The sequence below is a fragment of the Bos javanicus genome, chromosome 7 (genome assembly GCF_032452875.1).
Source record: "Bos javanicus breed banteng chromosome 7, ARS-OSU_banteng_1.0, whole genome shotgun sequence".
Lineage (NCBI taxonomy): Eukaryota > Metazoa > Chordata > Mammalia > Artiodactyla > Bovidae > Bos > Bos javanicus.
The window spans coordinates 40,002,933-40,018,785 of NC_083874.1; the positions used below are offsets into that span (position 1 = coordinate 40,002,933).

The 15,853-nt window shown below is 43.0% G+C and overlaps 1 long non-coding RNA gene and 4 other non-coding genes across 5 annotated transcripts; 3 read left to right on the plus strand and 2 right to left on the minus strand.

The window, feature by feature from the left end:
* Window positions 1–2,404: 2,404 nt before the first annotated feature.
* Window positions 2,405–2,476, plus strand: TRNAA-UGC (transfer RNA alanine (anticodon UGC)). Its single transcript has one exon. It is a non-coding gene; the product is annotated as a tRNA-Ala (tRNA).
* Window positions 2,477–2,943: 467 nt separating this feature from the next.
* TRNAK-CUU (transfer RNA lysine (anticodon CUU)) lies at window positions 2,944–3,016 on the plus strand. The gene has a single exon. It is a non-coding gene; the product is annotated as a tRNA-Lys (tRNA).
* Window positions 3,017–9,673: 6,657 nt separating this feature from the next.
* Window positions 9,674–11,683, plus strand: LOC133251132 (uncharacterized). Its single transcript, XR_009737527.1, has 2 exons — window positions 9,674–10,291; window positions 11,209–11,683. It is a non-coding gene; the product is annotated as an uncharacterized LOC133251132 (long non-coding RNA).
* Window positions 10,864–10,936, minus strand: TRNAV-AAC (transfer RNA valine (anticodon AAC)). The gene has a single exon. It is a non-coding gene; the product is annotated as a tRNA-Val (tRNA).
* Window positions 11,684–15,093: 3,410 nt separating the features above from the next.
* On the minus strand, window positions 15,094–15,166 carry TRNAK-CUU (transfer RNA lysine (anticodon CUU)). The gene has a single exon. It is a non-coding gene; the product is annotated as a tRNA-Lys (tRNA).
* Between the last annotated feature and the right edge of the window lie 687 nt (window positions 15,167–15,853).

Genomic DNA, 15,853 nt, shown 5'->3' on the forward strand with positions numbered 1-15,853 from the left:
CAAACCGGTGAGTCTTCTGAGACTCCCCAAGAGACGGGAAATGTACAGGACCCACCCCTAATCCTCAGCATCTCTTCAGTTCTTCCACAGCATCATCACCTATAATTTGATGATCACAACATTTCTTTCCCCTTCTGTCCCTCTCCTGCCCTATCTTCTCCATCCAGCTGTGAGAACAATCCTGTTAAAATGTTAAGTCAGATAGGGGCCCTCCTTTCCTCAAATTCTCCCGTGGCTCCCACCTCTCTCAGAGTAAAAGTTGAAGTCTTCACACCGTCTAAAGGTACTATCCATTCTTTCTCTCCATCCCCTGCATACAAAGTGATAGGGGATGCATCCCCTCACCTCCTGTCACTCTCCCCTGCTGCATGGACCCCCTTATTATTCCTGCAATAACATGTCACAAAGCTCCTACCTCAGGGCCTTTAAACTGGCTCTCACCTTTACTTGGACCTCTCTTTTCACAGACACTTTCATGGCTCACATTCCATCTCCTTTCAACCCTTTTCTTCAAACGTCACCTTCTCAGAATCATGCTTTACTCCATTCTCTCTCTCAAGGCTGGCTCTATTTTCTCTTTAGCACTCAACCTCCTCTGAAACCAGAGCTGAAAGATGTAATGAACTATGTCAGTTTTGCTTATGGCCGAACTCCCAGTTTTCTACAGCAGTTCTAGGTACACAACAGAGCTTGATTAACTTTTCTTGGATTCAATTAATTTAAATATGGCTCAAAATTCAGATGTACAGAGCATTTAACAGTGAAAACCTTTGCCCATCGCCTATGCCCCAGCCCCCTTCCAATCCTGAGCGTCAACTTTGCAATTCTGAATTACTTTGTACAAATATTGCACACTTTACTACACTCCCTCTTCTCAACAATACTTGAAACAAGAACTTCCAGATGTACAAGCTGGATCTAGAAAAAGCAGAGGAATCAGAGATGAAATTGCTAACATCTGTTGGATTATAGAAAAAGCAAGAATATTCCAGAAAAACATCAACTTCTGCTTCATTGACTAAGCTAAAGCCTTTGACTATGTGGATCACAACAAACTGTGGGAAATTCTTAAAGAAATGGAAATTCCAGACCACCTTACCTGCCTCCTGAGAAACTGATATGCATGTCAAGATACAACAGAATCAGACATGAAACAATGGACTGGTTCCAAATTGGGAAAGCAGTACATCAGGGCTGTGTATTGTCACCCTGCTTATTTAACATCTGTGCAGAGTACATCAAGTGAAATGCCAGGCTGGATGAATCCCAAGCTGGAATCAAGATTGCTGGGAGAAATATCGATAACCTCAGATATGCAGATGACACAACCCTAATGGCGGAAAGTGAAGAGGAACTAAAAAGCCTCTTGATGGAGGTGAAAGAGCAGAGTGGAAAAACTGGCTTAAAACTCAACATTCAAAAAACTAAGATTATGGCATCCAATCCCATCACTTCATGGCAAATAGGTGGGGAAACAATGAAAGCAGTGAGAGACTTATTTTCTTGGGCTCCAAAAGCACTGCAGATGGTGACTGCAGCCATGAAATTAAAAAACGCTTACTTCATGGAAGAAAAGCTATGACAAACCTAGACAGCTCCTTAAAAAGCAGACGTCACTTTGCAGACAAAGGTCTGCAGAGTCAAGCTATGGTTTTTCCAGTAGTCATGCATGGATGTGAGAGCTGCACAGTAAAGAAGCTGAACGCCAAAGAATTGATGCTTTCCAACTGTGGTGCGGGAGAAGACTTCTTGAGAGTTCCTTGAACAGCAAGGAGATCAAATCAGTAATCCTAAAGGAAATCAACTCTAAATATTCATTGGAAGGGCTGATACTGAAGCTCCAATACTTTGACCACCCGATGCGAAGAACTGACTCATTGGAAAAGACCCTGATGCTGGGAAAGATTGAAGGCAGGAGGAGAAGGGAACAACAGGATGAGATGGTTGGATGGCATTACCGACTCAATGGACGTGATTTTGAGCAAGCTCTGGGAGACAGTGGACGGGGAAGCCGGGCATGCAACAGTCCATGTGGTGGCAGAGTCGGACACAACTGAGCGACTGAACAACTCTTCTCTTTGTTTAACAAACGTAGCATCCTGCAGCTAATCTTACTTTGCTTCTTTCGGCTCACAATTCATTTTGGGGCCTCGTGCCGGATGACTTTCCCTTCTTTTTTCACCGCTGCCTCCAAGTGTTTATCCTGGTCCTGTGCTACCCTTGGTCGTCATCTCGGTCGAAGTCCACTCGCTTAGAGTCAGTAGAGGACCCTGGAATAGCTCCCAGCGCTGGCCGCTGGCCTTTGCAGCCTTTCGATTGTCAAAACCAGCAGATGCCTTTCGTTCGACCGTGCTTTTTGCCAATAACCACCTAACAGAAATTAGAGGAAGGCTTGCGGCGGGCTGGGGATGTAGCTCAGTGGTAGAGCGCATGCTTTGCATGTATGAGGCCCCGGGTTCGATCCCCGGCATCTCCAGAACAAGCAGCAGTTCCTGTTTTGCTTCCTCTCGACCCTAGAGTTTAGAAATGCAGAACCCAAGGAAACACCCTAAATTGTGGAGTTTGCGCAGGTTGTGGGCACGGCGGCGGCCTTCACCCACTCTAGGCTCAACCCCCGACGGTGCATTTAAACTTCGGACTGAAAATTCACGGATTAAGCTCTGCTATTGCATCAGGATGCAAACATTATCCCTCCTCAGAGCCTGTGTTTCTCAGGGATGGAAAAGGGCTAGGGTGATGGCAGAAAAGGGCGAGCAGAAAAGGGACGGAAGTGGAAAGGACGGTCAGTCAAGCATGATTGGTAGAGTTTGAATTTCTCAGGTTGCCAATAATCTTGTCTTTAGTGGCCCAATTTTGTCCCAATTAAATTCAACTTTAAACTTCAAGCTAGATACAACCGAAACCCTTCCTTCAAGTAAAAGTTAATGAAAAGGAAGTTCACGTGCCCGGCTAGCTCAGTCGGTAGAGCATGAGACTCTTAATCTCAGGGTCGTGGGTTCGAGCCCCACGTTGGGCGGCAGGTGTATTTTGCTCTTAACTACCGGAAGGTTGATAGGGAAAAATACTTCTGTTCTTGATCCATGTGTATAAGTTGATGTGGGCTTCTTGCTGTTATGCTCTTGTTCGTTGATTACTGTATCCTTTACCTACTAGCAAAGCAACATTTTAGAAATTATTTAAAGAATCCGTCATACAGTGCAGGGGACGTTAGTTGGATCCCTGGTCTGGGAGGAAGCCGCATTGCCTTGGGCAACTAAGCCCATGGGTAACAACTGTTCAGCCTGGGCTCTGGAGGCATAGCCGCAACTTCTGAAGCCTAGGTACTCTACAGCCTGAGCTCCACAAGATATACCACTGCAATGAGAAGCTTGTGCACCGCAATTAGAGAAAGCATCCGCCCAGCAAGGAAGACCCAATGCAGCCAAAAATAAATATTTTTTTAAATTGTTCAAAATGTATGTAATAAAATATACTATTTTCACTATTAAAAAATAATTATAGCTGATACACAATGTGTTAGTTTCTGCTATACAGCAGATATATATATCAGTTCAGTTCAGTTCAGTCGCTCAGTCGTGTCCGACTCTTTGCCTGTATGTATATGTATATATGTCTATATACATATAGACATATGTATGTATACGTATATACTTTGTCATATTCTTTTCCACTATGGTTTATTAGAAGATAGTGAGTATAGTTTCCTGTGCTATACAGTAGGATCTTGTTCGTTTTCACTATTTTAAAGTGCACAATTCTGTGCCTCTAAACACACTTACTTGCTAGGCAACCCTCATCACCATCCATCCTCAGAACTTTTCCATATTGCCCAACTGCAATTCTACCCAATGAACATTAGCTCCCTATCTATCTTTCTCCCAGTCCCTGGCAACCACCATTCTACTCTCTGTCTCTATGCATTTGGCTATTCTTTGTTATTGTTGTCTAGTCACTAAATCGAGTCCGACTCTTTGAGATCCCATGGGCTGTAGCCCACCAGGGATCCTCCGTCCTTGGGATTTCCCAGGCAAGAATACTGGAGTGGGTTACCATTTCCTTCTCTGGGATCTTCCAGACCCGGGGATCCAACCCACTTCTCCTGCATTGCCTGGTGAATTCTTCACTGCTGTGCCACTCTAGGAACCTCATATAAGATGAATCAAAATTATTTTTCCTTTGTGATTGGGTTATTTCACTTAGTGTGATGTCTTCAAGATTCTTCCATGTTGTAGCATGCTCCAAATTTCTTCCTTTCAAGGCTAAACAACAGGGGGTTCCCTTGTGGCTCAGACGATAAAGAATCTGCCTGCTTTGTGGGAGACCTGGGTTTGATCGCTGGGGTCCCAAAGAGTCAGACACGACTGAGCGACTAACACTTTCACTTTTCAATATTCCATTGTATGTATATATCATATTTTGTTTATCCATTTATCTCTCAGTAGACACTTCAGCTCAGTTCAGTCGCTCAGTCCTGTCTGACTCTTTGTGACCCCATGGACTGCAGCATGCCAGGCTTCCCTGTCCATCACCAACTCTCCAAGCTTGCTCAAACTTATTTCCATCAAGTCGGTGATGCCATTCAACCATTTCATCCTCTGTTGTCCCCGTCTCCTCCTGCCTTCAACCTTTCCCAGCATTGGGGTCTTTTCAAATGAATCGGGGTCTTTTCAGTCCTTTGAATCAGGTGGCCAAAGTACCGCAGTTTCAGCTTCAGCATCAGTCCACTTAGATTCCTTTCATCTTTCAGCAACTGTGAATAATGCTGCTGTGAATATGGGTTTACTTATATCTGTTCTGTTCAAGTTCCTGCTTTCACTTCTGCACATATATCTAGAAGTGGATTTGCTGATCATAAGGTATTTCTATGTTTATTTTTTTTAAATCGTCATACCATTTTCCACAGAGGCTGCATCACGAAATGAGTTTTTAAAACATCTTTTGAGTAGGTAATATACTGTACTGTTCAAAAAGTGAAACATCTATAAAAACATTCAGTGAAAAGTATCCAACTTCTATTCTCCTTTTTTAGGTAACAAGTTTGTATCCATGTACATATTCTTCCAGAATTTTTTTAATGCAAAGATATTTTTATTTTCCTCTATCTTACATAAAGATATAATTACAACTCTGTTATATTTTGATTTTCTTTCTATCTCAAGACATAGAAATTTTACTCAGTCTTTTTTGCAGCTGTCTAATATCCCACTATAGATGAATCCTAGTTCATTCAGCAGATCACCTACTGATGGATATTTATAGTTTCCAATCTCATGCTATTTCAAGTGATGCTACATTAATAAGCATGTAGTGTAGTCATTTTGCACTTTTGAACTTACATCTGCAAGGAAAATTACCAGAAGTAAGATTCCTGGGTCAAGTAAGATTCATTATATATGAAGCTGTAATTTTACAGAAATAGACAAATTACCAGGCTAGGGCTCCTACAGGGTATTATTACTTCCCACCAGTCATGAATGAGACTGATTATTTCTCCACTGCCTTGGTGGCATCAAGCTGCTTGAAAAACAAACCTAACATGTGGCTGTCCCTATCCCCTTAATATTGCCAGGGTCCGTCATTGTCTGTCTTATAAGATAATAACCATTGCAGGGCCTACAGGATACTACCTACAGAGAAAGGGACCTTCCTTTTGCCTGTCATAGGAGCATACTTGGACAAAAGATTTTGAAGATCACATTGTCACTCTAACTTATGATTTCTAATCCAACTGTATAGGATAACACTGTTTTCTCTTTTCAGACATGTTTTTGTGGGAGCCATCGTGTTTTCTTCACTTGCAAAGCCATGACATCATTGGAAGGCCTGTTAAGTTATTTTTACTTGGCAAATTTTCTCCCTTGGGCAGGAAGACTCCAGTCAGATATAGGAAATTAAATTTGTATGTGATTTTCTATAAGGTCTTGATGTCATGTAGGGCATATATAAATTATTAGATCATGCATGTAGATTGTGAAGTGATCCCGAATAACAATTATATATAATTTATATGTAAAGGGGCTTCCCTGCTGGCTGAGAGGTTAAAGCGTCTGCCTGGAATGCGGGAGACGAGGGTTTGATCCCTGGGTCAGGAAGATCCTCCTGGAGAAGGAAATGGCAACCCACTCCAGTACTCTTGCCTGGAGAATCCCATGGAGCGAGGAGCCTGGTAGGCTACAGTCCATGGGCTTGCAAAGAGTCAGACACGATTGAGCGACTTCACTTTCACTGATCAACCATCTACTTTTTTATTTAAAAATCTCATTTGAAACAGAAAATTATCTTCAGGTTTACTATATTCATGGCTAGCGGGTAAAGAACCTGCCTGCAATGCAGGAGACACAGGAGATGCAGTTTTGATCCTTGGGTCAGGAAAATCCCCTAGAGGAGGAAAGGGCAACTCACTCCAGTATTCTTGCCTGGGAAATTCCATAAACAGAGGAGCCTGGTGGGCTATACAGTTCATGGGATTGCAAAGAGTCGGACACAACTGAGCATAAACAAGTAGACGGATATTCTGACCAGTCTAAAAATATTCTAGTATCAAAAATAAAAATACTCCTGTATCTTTAACAGTTACTGGTTTCCCTTTCCTTAACTTGAGAAAATCATTCTTCTATGGTCTCTGTAGCATCAGCAAAGATGGTTCAAACATCATCAAATGCTCACCCCATTATTTCAATGCTATTTATATCACATTGGTTTAAGGGTGCAAGTCCCCCTAGAAAAAGGCATATCTCAGTCACATCATGGGGAATATGAATTTTGGGTAAGGAAGAAGACAAAATGTCAACTAGAGCAAGCTAACTCTGGAGGACTCCCTGCAAAAGGAATAATGGCCAAAAAAGATGACCCAGAATGACCTGCTCCTCTAGTCTGTGTCAGGACCAATTGGATTAAAATCACTGCCTATTTTGGGAAACCCTTTCTGCTGTCATTTGAGATGTTCAGTGTCTAAGGGCAGTGGAAGGCTTTTGAAAAAGGAAAGGAATATATACTTCTTTTGTGATTAATATTCATTGTATTATAGTTACAAATGTTAAAGTCTAGTTTTTCTCAAGGTTTTAAATTCAATTAAAAAATATTGTTGTTTTTCTTATAAAGCTAGAAAATGTTGAAACAACTGGAACAATCCCTTTCATTGGTTCTTATGTGAATTAAAGCCACCGAAAGGCATCATTCTGAACATCTAAGCCACTGATGATATTCTCTAAAACATTTTAAATGATAATTACAGACTTTATCTGAACCCTTAATTCACGACGAGGTGAGGGAGGCGCTGGTGAGGTCACACAGCTAGGACCTAGAGCTGATGTTTATTGTTTATTTGAAAATTTCTGAATGAACCTGTGTGTTCATCTTAAAAACTCCGCACTGTTAAAATTCCTACTGTGTTCATTTGCTTGGGAGTCCTCAAACACATAAAATCCTGTGTCCTCCACTCATTTTTCTACCCATCTGCAAACAAAACCAGCAAATGGTGTGGATGCAGTCATCAGAATGCAGGGCCTTGAGGGTATAGCTGTGGCTCCTTAACCTCCAAGGTTGATTAAGGAGGTCTTGGTTTTTTCCCCCATCCTTAAATCCACCAAATTTATGCCTACTTCAGGGCCTTTGAACCTTCTGCCCCTTCTCCCAAAGTCCATTTCTCCACGATATTTCTAAGGTGGCTCTTTCTTATCTTTCTCAGCTCATTGTCACCTCTTGTGATGTATCTTTCCTGGACTATCTCTCTAATACTGTCCTCTGCCTACCACTCTGTCAGATAACCCTCACTAATTTTCTCACAGTCTGTATCACTCTCTAAGATTCCCTTTCTATCTGCTTATTTGTTTGTTGTTTTAATTGCCTGTTAGAAGGTAAACATCAGGAGGTCAAGTCTTTTTCACTGGCCTGTCTTTTTCACTGCAGTGTAAATGAATGAATGAATGAATGAAGTTTCCCTTTAATGGTGGCACACCATAGGTTTGTTGCAAGAGTGGAAAGAATCAATGTGTGCCCAGCATCTAGAACAGTTTTTAGTCCATGGTAAGGATTCAATTCACAAGGTTTGTAGCTATTAATATTATTTCCTAACACTGAAGTTTTATACAGTAACAGAATAACCAGAGGGAAAGGGAGATGATCAATAGAGTGACTATAGAAGGATATATCATGAGATCTACGAGGAATATAAAGAAATGAGCCAGTGGGGTGGGAACTGGTGAATGTAGAGATAAAACAGAAATGGTGAAAGAGAGAAAAGTGTTGAAGCTGAGTGATGAGTACTTGGGACTTCTTAATACCATTCTGTCTACTTTAAATTTCTTAATAAAAGTTTAAAAAATAAAAGCAAAAAGTAACACAATTACTTTTGAGTGAGAAATTTAGGTAAATAATTTTGTAGAGTATTGATGTTGAGTATATTTGATTGAGGTTTATTTGGGGGAAAAAAAAAAAGGTAAAGATCCAGCAAAGCTACAATTAAATAGAGCTCTCAGTGTACGTTTACATCCTTTAAAGGATTTCCCTAGGGAACCTCAGAAGTGGGGGAGCCAACCTTTGGTCCCATGCATTGTGTCCTGGTACCCATATTTGACTCTTTTATTTTTTACTAAAAAAAAAAAAAACCTTTCTGAACTTGATTCTTTCAAGAATTCTTCCAAGTGAGGTCCAAAATTATTCTTTATCTAGGAAAAATTAAAGATAGGCCTGAAGTGTGAGTTTCTACCAGGAAACAGTGTGCTTTCAAATTGTCAGGGCAGTGCTGAAAGGATAAAGGGGCCAATTTTAAAGGGGCTTCCACTGACAAGCAGCAACAATTTAAGCATCAAAAAGAGGTTAACTTTAGCATTAATTGAAACAAGATGAAACTAATAAAGCTCTCAAGCCATATTGACAAGTTAGCATTAAATGTAACCCAAAAGAAATATGACCCTCATGAGACAACTTCCTGTGGAGCTTATTGCCCAGCCCAGCTGCCTCTTTGGTGTTAACTGTGTTGCAGTGGATTTGTTTACTGTCTCCCCAAGGAAGTCAGAGGAGACTCTAAGGTTAGCTGAGGCAGGGACCAAAATCCACCTGGTGAAGAGTGACAGGACTGAGTGATGATCCTGGCCTCCCGGAGTCTTGGATGGGCTTGGAGGGGATACAGCAAGAGACACTCTGACAGTCCAGAGCCTGGGATGCAGGGACTGTTCTGATTTATCTCAAATCAGTCAGTAAAATATGAGGGGGGGAAAAAAAAAGAAATTGAGTGAGCAGGGGAAACTCTGGGAAAATTCTTCCAAGTGGGGTCCAAAATTCTTCACTCTTCTAGGGCTCTAAGTTGTACAGCTGGGCCCTAGCCGTTTTGGTCGAGTTTACATCTGTAAACCAAGCTAACGCATATGAGTGAGTATTTTTTAAAAAGCACTGATAAAGATATGGGCATGATATTGATTTTGTGTCTGTGAAAGTTATGTGAATGCAGGTAACCTAACAAGCTTTGCCATCACGGAGCTAGTTTTGATTATGCATTATCTGCATTTAAGATGTGAAAGTGCTTTCACTGCCAGGGCCTGGGATTTGATTCCTGGCCTGGCAACTAAAATCTCTCAAGCTGCCCAGCACGGCATCCCAACCTTCCACCCCGCCCCCACCTCCGCACAACCAACACCCCCGGCCCCAGCCCCGCCCCAATGCAAAAAACAAAAACAAAAACAAAAACACCCTGTGAAACTTTATTTAAAAAGAATTTGATTTACCACTTAGATATTTTATCTATTTGACTTTCAAGCTTGACAGAAGTCCTAGGGAAAAAAGTAGTTGCTTTTCGCTCGTGTAAATTGTTGTACAGTCAGGTGTATGAAAGTGTAAACCCCATTTTCCATGCATAGAAGCAGGCTATACTTCTTCAGAAGTCCACACCGTGTGCCTGTCTGCAGACATCTTTCAGGCCGGGAACTCTGGCCTGGGGACTCCAAGTACCGCTGGTCTGCTTCTCTGAAGCCTTCGCTGACGTTTTGCCCTTGACCTCTGGAGCCCGTTTCCTAAACCACCCTTCGAGTCGCATAGGCACGCAGCAGATACGCAGCAAGTGAGGACGGATGAAGAAGGCGGCTGACCGAGACACCTGTGGAGAGGCTGATGTTCTTTTTACTGTTCTATTCTGCCGCTGAAGACGGATGCGTAGGTGCAGGCGGGGAGTGAAACCAGTCAGGATAGAAGAACTCAGACTCGCTCACGGTGGTGTCCCGTAAGGTGAAGGTTGTCGCGCTAATATTCGTCAGCGCTAAGCGGGAACGAGTCACCAGCACATCTCTGGCAGAACCAGGTACTTTCCCGGCTATGCTAACTTGAATTTCTCTCGGTGCCGTTTCATTCCGCATTCTCCGTCCTTTAGCTCCGTCTGCTACTTCCTCTACCCCACATTTAGTCACTTCGTGTGACGTGTCTGTGGCTCAGTGGCCTCACCTGCAGGAGAGGGAGACACCGACAACAGGACCAGTTAACGTGATTGTGATAGATGGTGAGGTTATTACTGCTCTTTCCTGTGAACTCTCTTTCCCAGTCTGACTTCCACTATATGATTCCAACGCACTTTTTGTACTTTCTACTATTTCATTTGTCTTTGAGTGGCATTCCTGCCTTCTGATCTTCTAGGATTTTAAGTTCTGTGAAGGATGGCTCTAATGACAGACCACCTTCTCTTGCGCTACAGACCTAGAGATCCGTAATATACTCGCTTGAAGTGAACTGGTAATAGATTGGAAAAGAGAGCGATAGTATAAAACTGTAAAAGCTAAGCATACTTTTACGCACACACATTCCAGGGACAGATGATAGAACTTGACAAATTGACTAGAAGAAAGTGGTTGTAGCTGGGGAAAATAGAAACATTCTTGTTGTTTCCGCCCGGTTTCGAACCGGGGACCTTTCGCGTGTTAGGCGAACGTGATAACCACTACACTACGGAAACACCTGACAGTCAGCCCTTTCAAATCCCTTATAGACTATAGTCATTGTCATTGCCCGGGCCCTCCTGGAGCCCTTGGAACAATTCTACTCTAGGACATCGGTCCCCTGGTGGCCCCAGGTAGCAGTGTTTGTCAAACTTGTGGAGCACGACAGGTTGGTAGGTTATGAAATCAGTCAAGTTCAGCAATTTTTAAAAAGGCGTGAATGAAAGCAGCGAGCCTCGCCGAAGGGAAGGTAAAACGTGGATAACCCTTTTCATTATCTGTCTTCTAGGGAGACTGCTGATGCTGGGTAAGATTGCGGGCAGGAGGAGAAAGGGACGACGGAGAATGAGATGGTTGGATGGCATCACCGACTCAATGGACATGAGTTTGGGTAAACTCCGGGAGTTGGTGATGGACAGGGAGGCCTGGCATGCTGCGGTTCCTGGGGTCGCAAAGAGTCGGACACGACTGAGCAACTGAACTGAACTGAGGGGGACTGCTGCCGGGTTTAAATTTTCACATAATTTGTGCTCTATTGATAGTTACACTCTAAAGGATTCAAATACAAAGTACATGAGATTTGAATATATTTTCATCAAAATATATGTTAAATACGAACAAGCAACAAGGAAATTAATTTTACATATGCTTTCAGAATAACTATTTCTTAGAAATAATATAAAATTATTAAGAATAAAGGGGAAATTGAAACATATCAAGTTTTAAGTCGATGTTACTTAAATAAAGCTGAAATTTTTATTAAATTTTGAAAATGTAGTGAAATCTCTTAAGTACCTTATAAAAATAAAATTCATCAATCCTAGCATTCGATGCCCAGAATTGGGATGAAATTTAATGTATATTATATGTAGTTTACACATATGCAAATTTAAGAGCAGTATGGATGGTTTAAAATACTGCAAAGTGTTTTTCTGCCACCAGCGCTGGTTGCCAAAGACCAAGGTAACCAGGAATTGGAAAAGAGGCTGGGTCGTACTGAGTGGGGATTCTTAATGTGTGAGTAGGGATTCTGTGACAGGGAAGCCCCTCTCCCCCAGAGAACTGGGCAGGAGACTCTCTTGTCAGAGTCTAGTTCAAGGTTAGCAAGGAGACTGCAAGTGGCTGAATTCATGCACGAGTTACAATTTTCCCTTCCTAAACCATAATTTGACTCTACCCATTTGTCCTTCCTTTTTTTGCACATCTCCACTCCCTTGGCTTCAGTGGAAGTTTTGCTGCTGGGTTTCCATCTAATCGGACTCTTCCATGTACTTGAGGCCATGTCCCTGAGGGTCAAATCTCAGCTCACACTTGACCCACTCTCCTTCCCTGCATCTGTGACTCCAGCTGTGACTGCTCTCCCCAAGCTTCAGAACTTCCTGCCTTGGACATGTCCTTTTAGACATCTCCCAACCTGTCCAAGACTGAACTGACTAAACCTCTCTCCTCCCTTCCCTAACAGCCCCAATCTTCAGTATCTGATCTTGATTATTAACCCATATAAAACAAAAATTCAGGAGACCCCTTTCCTACCCTGAGTACAAACCATACATCCAGCTCCTTTGCCGCTTCTCCGTCTGGCTGCTGCCTTGACCCTGGTGCAAGCCCCTTCCTGTCTGGACTGTGGTTGTGTCCTTCCAGCCCCTCTCCCTGAGGAAGTCTCACTTCCCTCACACCTTCAGCTCTTCATTCCTGAAAGGCTCCAAAATGTACATCAGAGTCTTTCTGCCTCTTCAGCCTTTAAAGAGCAAAGATCCTACCGTGCATTAGCCTGATTTCTGAACTGCTGAACGCCAAGAGCCTCATAGGTTACTTACTAGCAGAGGGATCGGAGAAGACAATGGCACCCCACTCCAGTACTCTTGCCCGGAAAATCCCATGGATGGAGGAGCCTGGTGGGCTACAACCTGTGGAGTCGCTAAGAGTCGGACACAACTGAACGACTTCACTTTCACTTTTCACTTTCATGCATTGGACAAGGAAATGGCAACCCACTCCAGTGTTCTTGCCTGGAGAATCCCAGTGACAGGGGAGCCTGGTGGGCTGCTGTCTATGGGGTCGCACAGAGTCCGACACAACTGAAACGACTTAGCAGCAGCAGCAGCAGCAGCAGCAGAGGGATTCCAAACAAGACCTGACCTGAGGGGCTTCTGTGGAATGGGTGGAGAGGAGAGAAAAGCAGAAATTGTAGCAAAAAGCTGGGGAGGGTGTGGCCTTGGCTTGTTGGGAGACAGGGAAGAGAAATGTGTACATTTGGACATTCTCTTAATGAAAAAGTCAGAATCTTTTAATAATGTTTTCCAGTCCCAGTAAAGGTGGTAAAAACAAAAACAAAAACAAAAACAAAAACAAAAAAACCCTAAAGCAACTTTGCAGATGAATTTGCAAGCCTTTTGCAACACGAAATGCCAAAGTCCAAACTATTTCAACACTGGCTTGTTTAGACCCGTCTATTCCAAGAAAAGATGGTAATAACAGTAACTCCCCAGGGATCTGTGAGTTATGACTGTACTAGGAACTCTACCTGTTTTACCAGCTCTGCCCAATTCCTGTCTTGCACTGTCTTCAGAGGGTGTCATGCTAAACTCTCCCTAACTCTTCCTTTCCATACACTTCTGACACTGAAGGTGATAACTATCCTTCACTTATCGAGTTTAATAAACCAGCTTTATATAATCAGCCGACTTCTGTTGTGGTCTGGAATGTATGTGGGGAGAGTTCTACAGATGGAAAATAGAAAATGAGATGAATTTACAGGACCGAGGAACAATAAATGGAAAAGAATGAATTCATGTGAAGTTAAGGAAGAAGCTGGTGACAAGACCTGCTGAAGATGTTCATGTTAGGGTCTTTTTAAAAAAGGGCATTTTAGCTGGAGAGGATGTGAAGAAAAGGGAACACTCTTACATTGTTGGTGGGAATATAAACTAGTACAGCCACTATGGAGAACAGTGTGGAGATGCCTTAAAAAACAAGAAACAGAACTGCCATATGACCCAGCAATCCCACTGCTGGGCATACACAATGAGGAAACCATTGAAAGAGATTGAAAGAGACATGTGTACCCCAATGTTCATCAAAGCACTGTTTACAACAGCTAGGACATGGATGCAACCTAGATGTCCGTTGGCAGACAAATAAGGAAGTTGTGGTACATATACACAATGGAATATTACTCAACTATTAAAAAGAATGGATTTGAGTCAGTTCTAATGAGGTGGATGAAACTGGAGCCTATTATACAGATTGAGATAAGTCAGAAAGAAAAGCACCAATATAGTATATTAATGCATATGTATGGAATTTAGAAAGATGGTAACAATGACCTTATGTGCAAGACAGCAAAAGAGACACAGATATAAAGAACAGACTTTTGGACTCCCTCGGAGAAGCCAAGGGTGGGATGACTTGAGAGACTACCACTGAAACATGTATATCACCATATGTGAAATAGATGACCAGTCCAAGTTTGATGCATGAAACAGGGCACTAAAAGACATTGCACTGGGACCACCCAGACGGACGGGATGGGGAGGGATGTGGGAGGGGGGATCCGGTGACTGATTCATGTCAATGTATGGCAAAAACTACAATATTGTAAAGTAATTAGCCTCTAATTAAAATAAATTAATAAAGAAAACAAAAAATAATTTTTTAAAGAACTGTAAAGACCTGTCATAAGCATATCCTCCAACGCTGACCAAATGCCTTTTCCCAGAATAATGTGTTTGATAGGTCATCAGTCTTAGAACTCTATAAATAAAATGTATCATGATTTTAAGATTTAAAAAGGGGGGGTTATTTTAACATTCCTTTACGTGTGGGGGGAATGTGGAGACTAGGATGTGTAGGGCAACATTTCACAAAAGATCGACTCAGTATCAAGCTTAAAGAGAATATATTGAATGTGAGGGCTTCAGACTTCGAAATAGGGCCGTGGCTTTAAGAGCCCGGAATACTAACCTCAAAATCACCTCGTAAAGTGGCCGCTAATCAGGGTGCCCTGTCGCCCGGTACTCAACCTTCACTGTCCCCTTAGAGCTTGGTGCACTCCATCTGTTCTGTAGCCCAGCTTCTGGGCATCATCAGCGGGAAGATGGATCCCAGAAGGGTCTCGGACTGCTGCCCTTACACTGAGATCTCTTTTATTGTCTCATTTTCCAAAATCTACTATCGCCCAACGTGGGGCTCGAACCCACGACCCTGAGATTAAGAGTCTCATGCTCTACCGACTGAGCTAGCCGGGCTACAAGTAGACGCACGCCTTCTGTCCCAGGAGACCAAAATCCACAAGCAAGGATGCAGCTCACTACTGCTGCTAAGTCGCTTCAGTCGTGTCCGACTCTGTGCGACCTTGTAGACGGCAGTCCACTAGGCTCCCCTGTCCCTAGGCTTCTCCAGGCAAGAACACTGGAGTGGGTTGCCATTTCCTTCTCCAATGCGTGAAAGTGAAAAGTGAAAGTGAAGTCGCTCAGTCCTGTCTGACTCTTAGCGACCCCATGGACTGCAGGCTACCAGGCTCCTCCATCCATGGGATTTTCCAGGCAAGAGTACTGGAGTGGGGGACCATTGCCTTCTCCGGCAGCTCACTACTAAACAACTACAAAAGTACTATGGAGCTCCTACTGTGCGCCTCGCGAAGGGATCTGAAATCTACACCCTCTCAACGTGGGACAGCTGGCCTTGCAGGCTTCCGAGGGGAAGAGCAAGGAGATTAGCTAAGGTGCCAGAACCGAATTTCCACTGGAGCACTTAGGTAGAGTATTGCCTGCTACAGTGCCGCTTCACTGCCTGTCTCCGAGAAACAGAAATACAGGTAAACATAGTCACACACACACGTTTTTGATGTGACGGTCTTCAATCCAGGACGCGAGAGAGGTAATGACTAGAATTGAACAGAAATACAGGTAAACATAGTCACACACACACGTTTT